Source organism: Polypterus senegalus, chromosome 1 (assembly GCF_016835505.1).
Source record: "Polypterus senegalus isolate Bchr_013 chromosome 1, ASM1683550v1, whole genome shotgun sequence".
Lineage (NCBI taxonomy): Eukaryota > Metazoa > Chordata > Cladistia > Polypteriformes > Polypteridae > Polypterus > Polypterus senegalus.
In genome coordinates, this window is record NC_053154.1 from 49324997 (window position 1) to 49339630 (window position 14634).

General features: G+C 39.2%; 1 protein-coding gene across 3 annotated transcripts in view; it reads right to left on the bottom strand.

The window, feature by feature from the left end:
- shank2b (SH3 and multiple ankyrin repeat domains 2b) overlaps positions 1 to 14634 on the bottom strand; it is a 1055424-nt gene that overhangs the window by 142588 nt on the left and 898202 nt on the right. The window lies entirely within an intron of this gene.

The following is a 14634-nucleotide window of genomic DNA, read 5'->3' on the forward strand; positions in this document are numbered from 1 at the left end:
ATAATGTGCATTCTACTGCTGATAAAAATATGGCCTTGTGACAGTTCTTAATACTCATTAATAACCACAACTTTTCATTCTTGGCTCACACATTAACTCTACTTCTTTTGATTTTGGCTTGTTTTTCTCAACAAGTTACATTCATAAATTCTTTAAAAGTGTCTTTTTCCATCAGATTGCAAACTCTTTTTTACTGATTACACTTACTGTATAAACTGTGTGGACGCGGCCCGGACACAGACAGGCGGACATGTTAAAATACCACCACACGTTTATTTACAATACAGTATTTACAAATATAATAATGGTCACTTAGACCCAATCCAAAGTCCATAAAGTGCACAAACCCCAAAATGACACTCAGTCCTGGCCACAATGCCTTCTTCTTGGGCCACCTCCACTCTCTTCTGCCTTGTCCTCCTTCCACCCGACTCTAGCACTGAATGAATGGAGACGGCCCCTTTTAAACAGTCCCCGGATGAGCCCCAGGTGTTCCCGGCATTCCTTCTCTGGCCATGCCCCAGCATGGCGGAATTGTCAGCTGTCCTCCCGGCAGCTCTCCGGGTGCCGTCCTAATTCTTCCCCCCAGCACTTCCTGGTGTGGCGGAAGTGCTGGGGTAACAGGTCCCGAAAGGCATTGCCCCCAGAGCAACCAAGAAGGCGGCCCCCACGTGATCCAGGGTGGGCTTAGACCCACATCTGGTCCCTCACGGTGTCCCGGCTGGGTCGTTGCCCCTGGCATCCCTGACAACTGTCATACCCTACAAAATGAGTTTAAGACTAAAGTGGGTGTTTCTGTGCTTGTATAATGAGGATCTAACATACTATACCCTATCTAAAAAAATAAGCATAACATTCCTAAACATACATAATCCACTTCAGGGTGATACCATCTGTGAATATGTGGCACCAGCAGTGTTGTGCACAAAGTAGTTCAAAAGAGCACATTTATTGAACAAGCTTATTTTTCTAAGAACGGTGAAGTTAACATAACGTATTTGCAAGTGAAGATCTTGAACGTGAGCTAGTTCAGTTTTATGTGACATTCTGGATCTGGTTTAGGTCCAGATTAAACATTTTGTAATGTAGAGGTGGAGCCGAAAATAAGCATAAATAGTGGATTTTTACAAATATTTATTTTGTACAAATTTTTTGCCATTTATTTGTATTCGGAAAAAAATGACATAAAACAGGCACTGTCTGTGTCTGCCTGCATGTGATTAAGCTGCACCCCCGCTGACACGAGCATGCGGTGAAGCTCCACTTTCGCTTTTAGGAAAACGTTGTACTTCATGAGGTCACTTTATATATTTCCCCGTTGGACATTCAGTACAGTCATGGCCGAAATTATCGGCACCCCTGGTATTTTCCCAGAAAATGCACCATTTCTCCCAGATAATTGTTGCAATTACAAATGTTTTGGTATACACGTTTATTTCCTTGATGTATCACACAGAACTCCAAAAATGGGAGGGAAAAAATTATTAGCACTCTCATCTTAATATTTGGTTGCATTTGCTCTTTGGAAAACATACAGTAACTGAAATCAAGTGCTTCCTATAACCATCAACAAGCTTGTTACACCTCTCAACTGGAATTTCAGACCACTCTTCTTTTGCAAACTGCTCAAGGTCTCTCAGATTTGAAGGGCGCCTTTTCCCAACAGCAATTTTGAGATCTCTCCAAAGTGTTCAATTGGATTTAGATCTGGACTCATTGCTGGCCACTTCAGAACTCTCCAGTGCTTTGTCTTCAACCATTTCTGGGTGCTTTTAGAGGTATGTTTGGGGTTATTGTACTGCTGGAACACCCATGACCTCTGACACAGACCCAGCTTTGTGACACTGGGCCCTCATTGCACCCAAATATCTTTTGGTAGTCTTCAGATTTCATGATGCCTTGCACACAGTCAAGGTATCAAGTGCCAGAGGCAGCAAAACATTCCCAAAACATCTTAGAACCTCCACCATGTTTGACTGTAGGTACTGTGTTCTTTTCTTCATAGGCCTCATTCTGTTTTCTGTAAATAGTAGAATGATGAGCTTTACGAAAAAGCTATACTTTGGTCTCATCTGTCCACAAGACGTTCGCCCAGAAGGATTTTGGCTTCCTCAAGTACATTTTGGCAAACTTCAGTCTGGCTTTTTTATGTTTCTGTGTCAGCAGTGGGGTCCTCCTGGCTCTCCTGCCATAGCGTTTCATTTCGTTCAGATGTCGACAGATAGTTCGAGCTGACACTGTTGCACCCTGAGTCTGCAGAACAGCTTGAATATGATTTGAAGATGATTGGGGCTGTTTATCCACCATTCGGACTATACTTCGTTGCAGTCTTTTATCAATTTTTCTCTTCCACCCACGTCCAGGGAGATTAGCTACAGTGCCATGTGCTGTTAAATTCTTGATTATTTTGCGCACAGTGGACAAAGGAACATAAAGATCTCTGGAGATGGACTTGTAGCCTTGAGATTGTTCCGTGATATTTTTCCACAATTTTTGTTCTCAAGTCCTCAGACAATTCTCTGCTCTTCTTTCTGTTCTTCATGCTTAGTGTGGCACACTCAGACACACAACAGAAAGGCTGAGTCAACTTTTCTCCATTTTAACTGGCTTCAGGTGTGATTGCTATACAGTGATCCCTCGCTATATCGCGCTTCGACTTTCGCGGCTTCACTCCATCGCGGATTTTAAATGTAAGCATATCTAAATATATATCACGGATTTTTCGCTGGTTCATGATTTCTGCGGACAATGGGTCTTTTAATTTAAAGTACATGCTTCCTCAGTTTGTTTGCCCAGTTGATTTCATACAAGGGACGCTATTGGTGGATGGCTTAGAAGCTACCCAATCAGAGCATGTATTACATATTAACTAAAACTCCTCAATGATATACGATGTGCTTCCCGAGCGGATTGTTTGCTTTTCTCTGTCTTTCTCTGACATTCTCTGCGCCTGACGGAGGGGGTGTGAGCAGAGGGGTTGTTTGCACAGAGACTGTTTGCCTAGAGGATGTGGACGCTCCTCTAAGAAATGCCGCTTTATCGCGGTGGCCAAAAAGCACGTATTGATTTTTTGATTGTTTGCTTTAATCTCGTGGGCTCTCTTTCTCTCTGACGTTCTCTGCTCCTGACGGAGGGGGTGTGAGCAGAGGGGCTGTTTGCACAGAGGCTGTTTGTTTAGAAGATACGGAGGCTACTCTAAAAAAATGCTGAAAGACTACCTTCACATTGCTCCCTTCTTTGAGGCTGCTTTATCGCGTATGCCGGTGCTCATACTTAAAAGCCCAACAGCACGTATTGATTTTTTGATTGTTTGTTTTTCTTCACGCTCTCTCTATCTCTGACATTCTCTGCTCCTGACGGCGCTCGTTTGAAGAGAAGATATGTTTGCATTCTTTTAATTGTGAGAAACAACTGTCATCTCTGTCTTGTCATGGAGCACACAGTTTAAACTTTTGACTAAAGGGTGTTATTTCATGTCTAGAGGGCTCTAATAATGTTAACAATGTGGGAGAGTTTATAAGGGCTTAAAATATATAAAAATAACCATACAAACATATGGTTTCTACTTCGCAGATTTTCACCTATCGCGGGGGGTTCTGGAACGCAACCCCGCGATCGAGGAGGGATTACTGTATTGCCATCACCTGTTTCTTGCCACAGATGAGTTCAAATGAGTTCAAACACCAGTCTTTGGGAAACCCCTCTCAGATAGGTACCATAATGAGACTTGAACCTAAGTACATGGAGCCGCACAACCCACAGCATTTGTGTGATCCCAATTCTAAATGGGACAAAATGAGAGGATATTCACTCAGAGAAATAAAAACATGAACAAAAATCCAATCTTGATAATGTGCAGTGAGAAATACAGTTATGACTGGTTTTAGCACCTCTTCAGATCTTATTTCTGACAAATGATTGATTTCTCTAATAATCTTAAAGTCAAGAGTTTCTTTATAACAGTTAATGAAATTCTTCTTTACCATATTTACAAACATATATTTAATGGACAGAAGTGTCATGGAATTCCGTTTTTTGTAGTATATTTTATAACAAGGCATATGCATATGTACTGTATATGATTTTTTAATTCAAAAGGTTACACACGGTAGTTGGGAAGTGGCAAAAGTGCTACTGAATAACAATGTGCTGTGTAAATTATTTGCCTGTGCAAGCTCTCCAAAAAGAACATCTACTAACATTCATCAAAACCGAGGTTTCTGCTGAGGTAAAAGCAATTATTTACATTGTGAATTTATAAATTATGTTATGTGGTCAAAACACGCAAATGACAGCATTGAAAAAACAACAATGAAATAAGTATGAAATAATTTTTATACAAGAACACGAGAAAAGAGGAGATGGAAATTGTTGGGTAGATGTTCTTAGATAAGAAAACAACTCCTCAGATAATATTATTATTAATTTACCAAACTCTACTTATTTAACATTCTATGGACTAACTGCACAAGCTGGCAAGGAAATATAAGCTAACAAGTAATGGTGGAATTAACGCTTATAGAATGTGAGAGGAAGCTGAAGTCTACTACAACACAAGGAAAAGGTGAAAACTTTACCTAGATAGGGACCAGAAAAGAAATTGATCACAAGTCTCCAAAGATGTGAGGAGGTGGAGGTTCGGAGCACGGTGCCGCACCCACCACACAACAAACCACCTGGATTGGGACCTGAATGCAGCAGATGACACCTCAGCACCACACTGGAAGGTTTTTATGGTGGCTGGAGTGCCAATCCTGCCACCAACCCCTAAGTTTTACCTGTAAGGTGGAGGACCTGCTTGCAGTGCTGGATGGAGATTAATATCATCTGGCGTTTTATGGGATTTGAACCGGCAACCTTCCCATTGCTGGCGCAGATCCCTAGCCTCAGAGCCAACACTCCACCCAACTGAATTGTTAATCCCTGTACCTCCCTACCTTCCTAATACTTCAATATGTCACAATTCTCTAAGGTTTTTTAACATGTTTATAGGATTATAGGGTTGTTATTGTCATGTGCACAGAGTACAGTAAAATTCTCAAACTATATTAAATACTGTATTAAAACACAAATTCAAATATTAATTTTGTACTCTTGTATTTCCATGATTACATAGAACAAACACACCGATAAAGTGTTCTATAGCATCACTTTCTGTAGTAAACACCATCTGAAGAAAAAGCAAAAGAGTTTATGAATTTCCACAATGACATTAAAAACATTACTTGCTAAGGGCCATGCAGTGACACACTGGTGGATACAGGGAGACTGAAACACCTGACTGGACTAGTGTCCAGACCCACAAGAAAACTAATTTAGCAGATTAGCAGACATTAGCGGAGTGGTGGCTCTGAGGCCAGGTGTCTGTGCCGGCAATGGGAAGGTTGGCAAAAGTGACTCAGCTCCGTGGGGCCTTGAGCAAGGCCCTTAACCTGCAATTGCTTTGTTCTGGGTATGACGTTAATCTGCATTTAGCCCTCAAACAGGTCCTCAAACTTACAGGAAAAACTCAGGGCTGGCGGCAGACTTGGCAGGACTGTAAACAGTCTTGCACTGTTCCAGTATGGTGCTGAGGTGTCACCCGCTGCACTCAAGACCCAATCTAGGGGCATTAGGCAGTAAAAGTGAACCAACTTACTGTGTTAATGTGCAGCATGAACCTAGTTTTAATGTTTTAAAGTTTAAATGGACTAAAGGAAATCCACTTGTAAATCCAAGACAAGAGACACTGTCCTAATGGAAGCAAACTCTGAAAAGGATTTAGGGGTTTATGTTAACACAACAGTTTCATCACATAACCAATATGGGGACGTGATTAAAAAGACTAATAAAATGTTAGCTTATATCATTAAAGCTATAAAACACAAATCGAGGGACTTTATGCTCAGACTGTATAATGTGAGACCACATCTAGAGTACAGTATTGTGTGTAGTTCTGGTCACCACACTAAAAGAAAGACATAGCAACACATGAAGCTGTGCAGAGAAGAAGAAGCAAGTGCATCCCAGGACTTAAGAACATGGCAGATTCAGATAATTAAAAATGTTTAGTACAAGGTTTTAAAATTCCCTAAGGCATTGATAAAGTAGATCCAGCAGAATTCTTTCAACTTAATCGTGAATCACATACTCAAAAACACCAGTGGACATTAAAGGGAAGTGTTTTTGGACTTAAGCCACTAAAGCAATTGTTTGTTAAGTAAAGAGTTGTGAAAATCTGTAACAAAGCACCGACACATGTAGCTGAACAATCCTGACAACCTTTAAGAGGTATCTGGATGAGATGTCAGACAGTTTAGCTATTAGCTAAACAAGCAGAATTGATAGACTGAATGGTCCCCTCCTCTTGTTTGTCAATTTTCTTATGTCCTGATGGTTTAACAGTATAAAGTACATGGCCATAATCATTACACTTCGTTGATTAAATGATGTACTAGCAAAACTAGCATTTTGATCATTTCTGGGAACCTTATTTGCAATGTTATGTGAACACTCAGTAAACTAAACATTTGTACTTGAGAAATAGTTTTAACCACATCTTCAAAATCATGACATTTACGCTTTAAGATCCAAAACATCGACATTTTGCATCAGTAGCTTCGGGACTTATGAATTAGAGCTATTAGATTTGTGTGTCCATTTTCTGTTTCTCCAGTCATTTTTACACTTGTGTTTTTCTGTCTCTATTTAGCAGTGACAGATGCCTATCCTGTTGGCTGAAGGTATGGAATGGGATGCAGAGTGCAGACTTCATCACCCCCCAAACACACTCACTAATCATACCAGGACAATCTATATTTAGCATCTTTCTTTGCGGAGATCTACACTAAACACTGCTTTAATATACACTGCGTTTCATTACAGCATTCATACCAACCTAGATATAAACATTCTTGCCTCTACGGTCAGGAGATGTACTACGAGAAAGCTCTGACCACAAGGATATCTTTACACAGAGGACACTGAGTTTCATATGGTACCTTTGAATTACACACTGAAATCTGTATACTGAGAGACCTTGTATTGTTTCTTTTCACATACTTTATATCACAAGCCCACTGTTACTCTTTATTTATTTTTCTTTATTGTCAGTGGGAGAAGGAAGCAAAGCAATATGCTGGTTAAAAATGGCAGATAAAACATGAACTTGCAAACCAGAGTCTCCAGAGGCAGCCACCACTAGAACTAGAAAGCCTCATAACTTGATAACTTGAGGCTGGATATTAAACTACAAATCAAAAACAAGATGTGCTAAATTCAGCACCATTGTGCACTCCTTGAGGAATTTGATTAAAACGCAGTATTTTGAAGGGTAGAGAGTTACATTTACTCAAAAAGCAACCATAAAACCAGTTACATAAAATGCATCCAAAGCACCAGACAAATCCCATCTCTAAAGTTCAGTGATACCCTCCTCATATTTGATTGCTCCTTCAGGTTTGACAGTGACATCCAGAGAGAAATCACACCTTTTCTCCATGGCATATGGTCAGACTGTTAAATTTACATTCTTGCTCATTAAGGTGCTTAAATTTGATCACTTTGTTATAAACTGATTGTATTATTATTTTCACACCAGCAAACAATTTGCAATGTAAGATCTTCTTACTTGTGATGCCTAATAGCCCAAACTTGACTTGCTGTTCCTTCTTGGCTGCTACCACTTCATCCTCACCAGTGGCTCCTATTGAAAACCTTTCCAGCTGGCACGGCACTAAGATTGCGATGCATTACAGTTAATGGCTTTCTGTAGGCAATGCTGTGAGCCACAATAATGAAGCACATGTTGCTTAGATTTAAGAATCATGAAGAAAGACATAAGTCAAATGATATGTCATACTAAAAGCCTTTTAATTAAAATTATTCTACAACACTATACCATTTACAACCAACTTGTTTGGTGAAAAAAAAACACAACTGAATGGGTCTTACTTTTTAATGAATCCTCCAGCTCAGCATCCCCCACAACCCCCACTTGTCCTCTAAATCAGTATGCAAGACTTCATAGATGTAGTATGTATCTTGTTGATTTTATTATGAATAAGTTATAATGCACTGATTTCATGCAGCAGATTTTTCATTCTAATTAACCTGTGCTGTCTTTGGGATGTGTTGTACTCACTGAAAAACGTGTGGAATTGGGCCAGCGAGCAAGGCAACAGACCGAGAAGCAAAGTGAGTCTCTTGGAGCTGTAATGCGGCAGTATTAACCTTTGTGTCCTCCCTTACATAATGATGATGTTGCTAGGACCAACATTAAAAATTCATCCATCCATCCATCCATTATCCAACCCGCTCTATGCCAACTACAGGGTCACAGGGTTACAATCCCAACCAAAACAGGGAGCAAGGCAGGAAACAAACCCCGGGCAGGGTGCCAGCCCACCGCAGGGCGCACACATACATGCACACTAGGGACAATTTAGAATTGCCAATGCGCCTAACCTGCATGTCTTTGGACTGTGGGAGGTAATGGAGCACCCGGAGGAAACCCACGCCGACACGGAGAGAACATGCAAACTCCACGCAGGGAAGGGAAGGGAACCCAGGTCTCCTAACTGCGAGACAGCAGCGCTACCCACTGTGCCACCGCACTGCCCATTAAAAATTCAATCGTTTTTTATATTTAGTCAAATATTTTACCTGTACAAACAAATACTTAAAATGTATTTTCAAAGAATGAAGGAGTATAGTCAGCACAATGATCTTGTTCCATTACAAAAATACCCTGGTCCTAAAATAAAAACTTAAGTAAACATGAGAAAGCATTTAAGTAAAAAAGGGACAATGTGTATGGAAAAATTTTGAACGAAAAAGAAAGAATTTCACAGTAAATCATCAGTGTTCATAAATTAAAAAAATGTTCAATGGAAGTTGGAGCTCACACTAAACCCTCACTTCTATTTCTCAAATAAAGGAAAGGCCTGTCAGAAACTAAGCATGAAATTAAGAAGTATAAATGAAAAAAACAGTAAATTAAACAAATCAAAAACAGTTGCAAGCTAGCCTAAACCTGATCTTTGACAAGGTGTTAAAGATTAATCTTATGGTTTGTAGAGGATCATCTTGACAGGGCTTCTATTTCTGCTTAAAACCTTTAACAAGTCAGAGAGCAATGCATATGTCCAACAAGACAGGACTAGCTAGGGTAAGAGAAATTCTAGTAAAAGATCTATCCACTCTTGACCCAATGTGCCATGTCCAAAAAGTCTTGCAGGTCAATTTTAATTCTTAAAATTATCTTATACTATTTAACTTAATTTTGAAAAAAGAAAACATTTTTGCAAAAAAGAAACTAGAACATCACAACAATATAGATTAGAACAGGCCACTGAGCCCAATAATGCTTGCTGTTTCAATCCGCTTAATTCGTCCAAAATAACAGTAGTCGGCAAAGTCCTACTGTCTACCACACTACTTAGTAACTTATTCCAAGTGTATATGGTTCTGTGCAACAAAAAAATCCCAAAGTCTGTATGAAATTTACCTTTAACAAGTTTTCAACTGTGTCCCCAGGTTCTTGATGAACTCATTTTAATATAACAGTCTCGATCCAATCAAATTCTCTTCATAAATTTAAACACTTCAATCACGTCTCCTCTTAATCTACTTTTGCTTAAACTGAAAAGGCTCAGCTATTTTAATCTCTCCTCATAATTCATCCCCTTTAGCTCAGGAATCAACATAGTTCTTCTTCTCTGGACCTTTTCTAGCGCTGCTATGTCCGTTTTGCAGCCTGGTGACCAAAACTGCAGTCAGTAATTCATGTGAGGTTTCACCAGTGTGTTATAAAGCTTAAGCATAACCTCCTTGGACTTGTACTCTACACATCGTGCTATATAATCTAACATTCTGTTAGCCTTCTTAATAGCTTCTAAACACTGTCTGGAAGTTGATAGTGTCAAGTTCAGCACAACTCCTAAATCCGTCTCATAAGGTGTACTTTAAATTTTCACATCTTCCGCTGTGTAGTCAAAGCTAATATTTTAACTTCCTATGTGTAATTCCTTACCTTTACTTACATTAAATTTCATCTGCTACAAATCTGCTCAAGCCTCTATGCTGTCCAAGTTCCTCTATACTGACACAGCTGATTCCAGATTATCTGCCATCTGCAAACTTAACCAGTTTAATATTTATGTTCCAGTCCAAATCGTTTATATATATATATATATATATATATATATATATATATATATATATATATATATATATATATATGCTGACAAGTAAGGTAATTCATCTATTCTTTTAAATATTTTTTAACTATTATTACATGTCAAAATGAAAAAGAAAGTATTTTACAAATGTTTAATCAGAGAACTTAAAAACAAAATTGTACAAAGTAATATTATCTTGAGTAGGAAGAGGAGACAGAATTGTGGTCAAATATTTATGGGTAGGTAGACTAAGCATATAAGAAGACTCGCACGTACTGTATAGAAATCAAGTGACAGATCCAGTAACAAGGTACAATGTCAATAGTGAGACATTATAACAAGAGTTTAAGTTTAACTAATGACTGCTGCCAACCTTCTTCATTCAGTTCACAGTATTTTACTAATTTGCTACACTTTTTTAAAATGGAAATTTTTGTCCTTACTATCAAAGTGATGAATGAAGAGCTATCTATCAGATGTGCATTATTAGAGTCGGTCACAAAAATCTGAAAAATCCAATAATGGATCTTTGCCGTGATCAGAGCACGGCTGTGGTGTACCTTTTGATTTGTACCCACCAGCACAAAGTGAAGTCGCATGCGGCCGCTTGCTAAAAAACAATAAATCTGGACTTCCCACAAAAGCAATCAAGATTTCAGTAAAACACTCACTTGCAAAGCTTGGTGGTAGCTATAAGGAGAGATAATATTTAAACTCTTCATGTCTTCCTTAAACTTTGTGGGGAAAAAAGTCAATCATTGACAAGGACCAGGCATACTCCAAAATGCACTTCATCTGTGGAACTTTGCTTTGAGAAGACACAAAGCCCAAGTTTGAAAACTATCTTGTATGAATTACCGATAGTTCTGAATAACAAATAGAATTGTTTCTTTGTGTTAATGATCTCACCATTATCATCATCATCATCATTGGTTTAACAACCATTTTCCAGGTTTACTCAGGTAACCAATGGCCCCCTAAATCTGCTTCCTCCATTCTTCATGGTCCTGGATACTTCATTATTTTCATATCATTTGACACCCCCTCCGACCACATCTTCTATGATTTCCTTCTTTGTCTCACCCCCTCCAACTTGATCTTGGTGCTTCTCTTCACCCAGGTATGCTCTGCCATGCTAGTTTTTTTCTATTCAATATGACACCTATCACCTCCCGAACTATGTCTTTCCCTTAACACAGCATTTATCTTCTTCTCACTCAGTAACACTCTGCACATTCATCAGATAATTCTCATTTCTGTCCTTTCCAGCTTTGCTCTATTATCCATCTTCATTGGCTACATCTCACTTCTATAGCAGCTTTGCTTCAGTCTTTATTTTTTTCAGAAATACTTCAGGAAAAATAAAGCATTATTCAGCAACACAGCAAAAACCCCACAGGGCACTGCAGGATCTCTAATCAAGTAAAGAAAATAGAAAAGGACTAAAGTAAAACATCAGTTCTTGGGCAAAGGACAGAAAAAAAGTAGTTTAGCAAAATCATGATTGTCTTTTAAAGGATTTACTTCTTGCATGATATTGAGAAGATTGTATCTTTGCTTATTATTCCAGGAACTAAGCATAAAAGAACTGGCGAGGTAGACTTTTGCTGTTATGCACCAAAAGCCTGGGATGCTCTACCAAAAGAGATATGCCAGGCTAATGTGATAGAATATTAAAAAAATTTCCTAGAACCCCACTTTTTAAATGTCGTTTTTTCAAGATTGTTTCTTTTTTGAATCAGTTCTAATACATTATAATATATCATGCAACATCTTATACCTTAAAGATCAGTTTTATTACTAACGTATTCTCTGTTTTTGTTACTGGATTTCAGTGGTGTCATCTCGCACCACTGCCATCTAATATGTACTGTGAAGCCACCCGTGATATCAAAAGTATTGTGTGATAACCTATAACTCTACAAAAGTAGCACAAATCTACAAGACATTTTCAAGTATAATTATTATTTAGTAATAGTTACTAAAAAATCACATGTTTCTGAAAGGACCTGCTAAGTTTTTCATCATTAGATGCTTTGTACTGAAAAAGTGAAAAAAGACACTGCTTAGCAGAAAGGAATTTTAATCAAAAAGCAATTTCTCATTACACGGCTAAAATAAATTCACACAATCAGGGCTACATTCAACAGTTGGTTTTGCAAACAGGAGAATCACACCAAAGCCTCAAAGAGTTCATCCAAACTTGTAATTGGAAGCATTTCAGTTTAATGGAACAAGAAACTGATGTCATTGATAATTATACTGCATACTTATGAAGGATCAGTTTTGTTTTGCACTTTGGTTCTCTTTTTAGCATTCTGCTCAGAACTCCTTAAAATGGCAAAACGAAAATGGATGCAATTTGCTCAAATTATTAAACGGTTTCCAAATCAGACAAAATTCTGTCTTAATTGACTCTAAATAGTATAGGTGCTGAGCACAATCCTTCACTGTGTTTGGCTGCTGTGTTTTATTAAGAGTATGACTCACAGTGCAATTATATAGCTTCATAATAATTAGAGTCACCAGAGGAATTTCTGTAGAGGGAACGGCCATATGACTTTACCTGGAAGTGGCCTTGGAATATTTTTTAGCAAATAAATAAGAAAATATAGACTAAAAGGCTACTGTAATCTCTGCCTTAACTTTCCACATGTACTTAACATGCATTTACATGACCTAGGCAATAATTAGGAACATTCTGCTAACTTTGAATTTAATGTTCTGATTTTTATTAAAATTCAATTTTTCTCTGTGTACATTTAAGTACACATGCCGTCCTGTTGGGGGCGGGGGGGGAGGAGGGGGGCGAGGGGAGATCCTAAAAGTGTTCAGAAACCTCACAATACACAGTGCATCCGGAAAGTATTCACAGCGCATCACTTTTTCCACATTGTGTTATGTCACAGCCTTATTCCAAAATGAATTAAATTCATTTTTTCCCTCATAATTCTACACACAACACCCCATAATGACAACGTGAAAAACGTTTACTTGAGGTTTTTGCAGATTTATTAAAAATAAAAAAACTGAGAAAGCACATGTACATAAGTATTCACAGCCTTTGCCGTGAAGCTTAAAATTGAGCTCAGGTGCATCCTGTTTCCCCTGATCATCCTTGAGATGTTTCTGCAGCGTAATTGTGATATATTCAGCTGATTGGACATGATTTGGAAAGGCACACACCTGTCTATATAAGGTCCCACAGTTGACCGTTCATGTCAGAGCACAAACCAAACATGAAGTCAAAGAAATTGTCTGTAGACCTCTGAGACAGGATTGTCTCGAGGCACAAATCTGGGGAAGGTTACAGAAAAATTTCTGCTGCTTTGAAGGTCCCAATGAGCACAGTGGCCTCCATCATCTGTAAGTGGAAGAAGTTCAAAACCACCAGGACTCTTCCTAGAGCTGGCCGGCCATCTAAACTGAGAGATCGGGGGAGAAGGGCCTTAGTCAGGGAGGTGACCAAGAACTTGATGGTCACTCTGTCAGAGCTCCAGAGGTCCTCTGTGGAGAGAGGAGAACCTTCCAGAAGGAAAACCATCTCTGCAGCAATCCACCAATCCGGCCTGTATGGTAGAGTGGACAGACGGAAGCCACTCCTTAGTAAAAGGCACATGGTAGTCCGCCTGGAGTTTGCCGAAAGGCACCTGAAGGACTCTCAGATCATGAGAAACAAAATTCTCTGGTCTGATGAGACAAAGATTGAACTCTTTGGTGTGAATTCCAGGCGTCACATTTGGACGAAACCAGGCACCGCTCTTCACCAGGCCAATACCATCCCTACAGTGAAGCATGGTGGTGACAGCATCATGCTGTGGGGATGTTTTTCAGCAGCAGGAACTGGGAGACTAGTCAGGATAAAGAGAAAGATGACTGCAGCAATGTACAGAGACATCCTGGATGAAAACCTGCTCCAGAGCGCTCTTGACCTCAGACTGGGGCGACGATTCATCTTTCAGCAGGACAACGACCCTAAGCACACAGCCAAGATATCAAAGGAGTGGCTTCAGGACAACTCTGTGAATGTCCTTGAGTGGCCCAGCCAGAGCCCAGACTTGAATCCGATTGAACATCTCTGGAGAGATCTTAAAATGGCTGTGCACCGACGCTTCCCATCCAACCTGATGGAGCTTGAGAGGTGCTGCAAAGAGGAATAGGAGAAACTGGCCAAGGATAGGTGTGCCAAGCTTGTGGCATCATATTCAAAAAGACTTGAGGCTGGCATTGCTGCCAAAGGTGCATCAACAAAGTATTGAGGAAAGGCTGTGAATACTTATGTACATGTGATTTCTCAGTTTTTTTATTTTTAATAAATCTACAAAAACCTCAAGTAAACTTTTTTCACATTGTCATTAGGGGGTGTTGTGTATAGAATTCTGAGGAAAAAAATGAATTTAATCCATTTTGGAATAAGGCTGTAACATAACACAATGTGGAAAAAGTGATGCGCTGTGAATACTTTCTGGATGCA